The 6,784-nt window shown below is 32.5% G+C and overlaps 1 non-coding gene across 1 annotated transcript; it reads right to left on the bottom strand.

Moving 5' to 3' along the window:
* Positions 1–404: 404 nt before the first annotated feature.
* On the bottom strand, positions 405–510 carry LOC133807695 (small nucleolar RNA R71). The gene has a single exon (XR_009879595.1). It is a non-coding gene; the product is annotated as a small nucleolar RNA R71 (small nucleolar RNA).
* Positions 511–6,784: the final 6,274 nt, after the last annotated feature.

Here is a 6,784-nt window from a genome sequence, read left to right as displayed (position 1 = left end):
ATGCCACTAATGCTATTGTTATGGTCAATGATAGAGAGATGACCACAAGGGAGTACGCTGCCCCAATGTTTAATGAGCTAAATCCTAACATTGTTAGGCCTGAAATTTAAGTAACTCAATTTGAGTTGATGCTCGCGATGTTCCAAATTTCGCAAACAGTGGGTCAATTTAGTAGGCTGCCTACAGAGGATCCTCCTCGCCATCTCCGATCATTTTTGGAGGTTAGCGATTCTTTCAAGTTGCAAGGCATTATTGAAAAAGCCTTAAGATTGAAATTGTTCCATTATTATTTGAGGGATAGAGCTAGAGCTTGGATCAATACACTTTTTTCTGACTCGGTGTCTACATGGAATAAGCTAGCTGAATTTTTTTTTATTAAGTTTTCCCTTCGACGAAAAATACCAAGTTTCAAAATGAGATTATTTCTTTTCAACAGATGGAGGATGAGTCAGTGTGTGATGCTTGAGAGAGGCTCAAGGATTTATTGAGCAAGTGTCCACATCATGGTATTCCGCATTGTATTCAAATGAAGACTTTTGTAATGGTCTAAATGCTTCCACTCGTATGGTTTTGGATGCTTCAGGAAGTGGGCTATTCTCTCTAAGTCCTACAATGAAGCATATGAGATTTTGGAGCGGATTGCCAACAATTATTACCAATGGTCTAATGCTAGAGCCCCAATGGGAATAAAGGTAGCAGGTATTCATGAGGTAGATTCTTTGACAGCTTTGAACGCTCCAGTTTCATCTATGACCAACCTTCTAAAGACCATGAGTATGGGGATAATGTACAATTAACTCCTATGGCCAAGTAGCTAATGTTTCTTGTGTTTATTGTGGACATGGGCAGACATTTAATATATGTCCTTCTAATCCTGCTTCGGTATGTTACGTGTGGAATCAAGATGACAACTGCAACAATCCATATTCCAACTCTTAGAATCTGGGTTGGAGGAATCATCTAAACTTTTCTTGGCGAGGTCTAGGGGCTAGTTCAAGTGGTGCAACCATGCCTAATATGACGACCTAAAGTAGGGTACGTCTGCCACATACTCATAGTTCCAGGGTTTACGAGTATGTTAAGCACTTTACCAATCGAATTAAATAAAATGGTACTATGAAATACAGAAAAATTTAAAACTTTTATATAATCTTATTAATAAAACTATTACACGTATGAATACTTTAAATTTAAGTATAGCAATGTGAAAAACCCTAAACCAATATTGCATTTCTACTGAGTCTATGCTCCACAAGTTAGCCAACATCTAAAGACACACTTGGAAAAATGTTGGAAAATAACATAATGAGCTAACGCTCAGTAAGTAAATCTCATGCATACACATACACATGAATATCGTAAGTTTGAAATGCACATATACTCATATGCTGACTTATAATACTTATGCATTTCATTTATTGATCAGGCACTTTCATACTTTACTTTTATGCTTTTTCTCTTCTTACTTTCAATATTTATGGGCCCATTATCTTTTTGTGCACACTATTCGATTTAGCCAATGCTTGGATGGCTTGTTACACATAATATAAAATCACATGGGTTCTCCTCCGGCTAGCCATCATCACATTTGGGCTTATCATATTACTCATTTCATTGTTGCCATAGTTGTCATACTTATTACACACATAAATGTAGGAGAAATACGGGAACATGGCAAACATATCTGAATGATCAACTATGAGCTAGCCCACACTAGTGGGCTGCCACTATAAGCCTTATAAAACTCCATCTTCTTTTGCTGAACTTACTTAATTGCTTCATTGAAACAGTGTCACCATTTTTAAACATCTTATTGTCACTTTGCTTAATTCTTGTTGTCATTAAAATGTTCAATTTTACATAAGAATTTTCAAGGAATTTCATAACTTTTTCTCATACTCTTATGCATGGTCTTATATCACATAATAATGTATCACATAACTGTACATGCCATACATACATGCTAATTTCAAAATGCCAATATTCATGTTCATGATTCTTGTTTGATGATATTCAATCAAGGCACTGCATCACATCTCATATAACTCAAAACATCTTTAGTCATAATATATGAAGCTTTAGGTTGGTGGCGTTGTTATACCTTAACGTAGAGCTATGGCTCAGATCTAAGGTTTCCAACCTAAAAACTTAAAGACTTCATATGTCATAACAAGTAACAAAATCATGAACATAGAAGGGAATCCACATATTCATCAACATGAGAACACATACTTGTACATAACTCAGATCAAACTTAACCAATTAAGACAACATTCACATATCACAAAATTCATCTATTATATGTCATACAATCCATTATGGTATTCATGTACCACTCATAACTCATATAATCATTCATCACATACTCACCATATGCATCATCATCGCATACTTAACTCATTAAACATACACAATCAATGTAGTCATGTATCTCACACTTAAGCACAAAAGGTGAAATTTACTTACCTTAAGTTCTTAGCTTATTTTAAAACTGCTCACCAAGAGTCAATCAATCCAATCCATACAAATCTTATTCAAGGCACATCATAAATTCTATCAAAATCGTAAATATACACTATTGATAGTGTATATTAACAATACTGGAAACCACATAAATGATAATAATAATATTATCATTATAATGTTAATAACTTTTCTACATCGCATCTATTATTATAATATTAATATCAAAATACTTCAATAACAATATGTATGTGAATGTATATATTTTTAACGTAAAATAATTTATTCAAATAATCATTTTATTAAATAAAATCATATTTTTAACATAAACTTGTAATGATCAATATAATGATAATAATATAAATATTTATATTACTATTAATTAGCCATAAAATCTCACATTGATAAAATAAATATAATTTCTACAAAATTCAATGTTCTTACAAATATCAATAACTATGTGAAAATAATATTTTATATTATCTTAGTATTCAAATATTAATCAAGATATTAATACACCATAATAACTATTAAATAATAGTTTAACCACAAATCACACTTTACATATAAAAATTATATTCTTGATTTACCAGACAAAATAATAAAAATAAATTATTAAAATTCACTATTCATAATAATTTCCATATTAATAGAAAATCAATTAAATATGTCTTTTTACAATATACTAAGTGTCTATTATTTTCTAGAAAATTTGGACAGCATAACAGTTATAAAATGGACAATCCCAAAATCAAAACCTATATAAAAAAAATACATGTAATCCCAAACAACGAGTACAATTACAGAAAAAATATTCAGTGTATCAAGAATATAAAAATATATATACTATACGTACACATAATAACAATTACTCTAATTAATCACAATATATTGGTCAAAGAAATTATACCACAATGATTAGGGTTTCAAAACAAGTTAAACGATGATTTTTGAAGCTCAAAACAAAATTTGAAACCTCGAAATCTAAGTTTTGATCATCAGTCTACGATGGATTGCTGTGGCTAGTGGTGGGCCCGCCACCCAACTATAGTAGATGTGAGAACAATTTATGGGGTTTTGAAGCCCACAACACGAGGAATACAATGGTGATGACAGATCAACTAACAGATGCTCGAGGTGGACGGATCGCAACTTTGAAGTCGTGCTGTGGTTGAACTTAAATCGACCAGTTGAGGTGCTTAACCGACGAGTGAGGTCTAGATTCCTGCGTGATTGATAGTTCGGAGGATTATGCGCATTCTGGTCAGGTGCGAGTCTATATGTGGCGGCCAGAAAGTGGTCATTCGTTGTCGGAAACAATAGCGCACAAAGAGGAAAAAAGAGAGAAAGAAAGAGGAAGAGAAGGAGAGAGAAAGAAAATAAAATTTCTAAGGAGAGAGAGAGAGAGAGTTACGGGAAAATAAGGCTAAAGCATTTTTTAAAATTACATTTGGACCCATAATATTAAAAAAATTAAATTCTATCCTTTGGCAAAACTTTCTTAATTTTATAAAAATTCCCAACTGTAATTATGTGGCATTTGGATCCAATACTTGACTACTCAAGTCTCTATTTCCCTCTAATCTCGTTAATAACATAAAGTCATGTTTTAACCACTATTTTTCGATTAATATTTCTTAAATTTGTAAACTTGTACATTTTATATATTGAAACTTTCATTTATAATAAAAATGTATTATGAAAATGTTGGGTAGTACACCTAACAAGCCTACTTATCCACCGTGTTTTTCTCAACAAAAACCAAGAGCTCAACCTCTTCCTCTACAAGTTTCTCAAACAAGCTCTTTGGAGAATTTGATGAAAGAGTATATGCAAAGAATGATATGGTAATTCAAAGTCAAGCAGCGTCTTTAAGGAACCTTGAGTTTCAAATGGGGCAGCTAGCTAATGAATTGAGAAATAGATTGTAAGGTGCATTGCCTAGTGATAATTAAAATTCAAGAAGAGATGGTAAAGATGTAATGCCCTAATTTCTCATAGATTACCGAAAACACAGCGTTGGATCATAATTCATAAATATTGCTCCTTTATTGAATAAGAACTTGAAAATAAACACATGGATCCATGGTTTTCCAAAAATAGAACAATTGTCTTTAACACAAAAATAAGCAACATTTAAGTAAAATTTTAAAATAATATGCTTTTATAAAAATAGGCCCGCTTGATCTTCCTCGACTATATGGTCCCCATGAGTACATCATGAAGCTCTTAGGTCTTACTCGCCACTGGCCTTTCTATCATCAATTTTCTAAAATAACATCATAAGGAGTGAGCTTCTAAGCCCAGTAAGAAAAATACAAACAAGAGTTAGTCATATAATCAAACATAACATAAATTCACAAGATTCATACAAACACAAACCTCTAGGACATATCATAGCTTAAGTCATAATTCTACAGCATAATATAAGTCATAAATCATAAATCATACTCTAAGTCATAAGTCATAGATCATAAATCATAGGTCATAAGTCATAATCATAACTGTAGGTCATAGGTCATAATAACAAGTCAGATATAATAAAAAGATAAGTGTTTATACAATTAAGCCCCGGACATAAGTCCGTCATACACCGAACATCACTTAGGTCCATCATAAAGTTTGGGCAACCGAGCATATCGGACATAGTCCGTCATACATCACTGAACACCTTAGGTCCAGACACACTTACCTCTTTATTGTACCTGAAATGTTAGGTCATACAAACATAAATTATATCATAAACTACATAAACTAGTTCATAGTACTAAACTACCTAATTTTCCTTACAAAAAACCGGAATATTGGAGACAAGAGCGGGATTGAAAACTCCTAAAACCAAACATAAAGAAACCATAAGTTTCTAAAGAAAAATACGATGAAGAGAAGATCTAAACCATCGGGCTAAAAACTTACCAAAAACTTTATGTTTCAAAGAAATTGACCTAACCAAAAGTTACTGTCACAAGTTAGGATTTGAAGAAAAATGAAAGAATAATAGAAACTATAGTGAACTAAACCTTAAGATAATGCATACCTTGGATAGCTTAGAACCTCGATCTATACCTCGAACACCAAAAATCACACAAAAACTTACTTCCCAAGTGTTTATAATAGCTTTAGATTTGAAAGCTTTAACCCCAAAATCCTAGTGTTTCTCTCTAGAACGAACTTAGCAGCTTGGAGGCTCTGAACTGTACTTGAATGATGAATAGAATGGCTGGGTGAAGGGTCCTATTTATAGAGTTCAAGGAGTGCAACTAACTCCTTTAAAATGAATAAATAAACTATTAAAAATAAATAAATTTGAATTATCTATTCAACAGATGCCCAAAACTCGGTCAAAAATGTTCAGGAATGAGTCAAGGTTGTTGAGGACTGTTTCTAGTTCAAAATTTTATGAACAACTCAAATATGGCCACTAGAGTCGATATATCACCTAGAGTAGGCGATATATTGCCCCTACCATGATCCCGAGGGTCTGTGGTTTCATTCGTGCGAAGTCGACGTGTTTTCCGAATCAATTATAGCCAATATATCGGCCCTTATAGCTACGATATATTGACATACGCTGATATTTTAAACATGTTTTTTCACATTTGAGGATAATTTGAAATTGATTAAAACTACTTTGACTACGTAAAACGTGATCCTAACAGATAATGGAATGTTTTAGAGATTCTAGATCTTTCTTTTAATTAAACTATTCATCAAAAATACTTAAATCCTTAATAAACATGCTTGTGACAAGTGTCACGCTCTTCTTTAATCTATCTAAACCTTAGGTTATAATAAATAATATTCTTAAGACTATATTCATTAATCAAACCTTATGATAAAATTAATATTTCTAAACCATAGAGTAAATTTATAAAATCCATAACTATTTCCACGAGTTTCTGACTAAATCTCAACTTTGACCAATATCCACGAAAACTAAAACTCTACAGCTACTACTACTATCTAGATAAGTAAAATTATAGGACGCTACAAAAGAGCATTGCAAGGCGATCACTTTCAGGAGTGGAAAAGATCTGGAGCTGAATGAAAAAAATCTAACAGAAAAATCGAGCCCACGTAAATCCAAACTAGTTTGGAAAAAGAGAAAATAGCTAGAACTTCTAATGTGTCGAATGATGCTCCTAAAGGAAATGCTGCATCATTTTCTAAGGAAAATGCATGAGAGAAGTTAATTAACAAGCCACTACCACTCTTTCCCCAACAATTTCAAAAGTAGCCACAAGATAGTCAATTCAGGAGATTTTTAGATGTTTTAAAGCAACTCCACATCAACATAGCCTTGGTGGAAGCTTTGGAACAA

The sequence above is a fragment of the Humulus lupulus genome, chromosome X, assembly GCF_963169125.1.
Source record: "Humulus lupulus chromosome X, drHumLupu1.1, whole genome shotgun sequence".
NCBI lineage: Eukaryota > Viridiplantae > Streptophyta > Magnoliopsida > Rosales > Cannabaceae > Humulus > Humulus lupulus.
The sequence above is the reverse complement of the archived record's forward strand: the minus strand, read 5'-3'. Positions and strand labels throughout refer to the sequence as shown.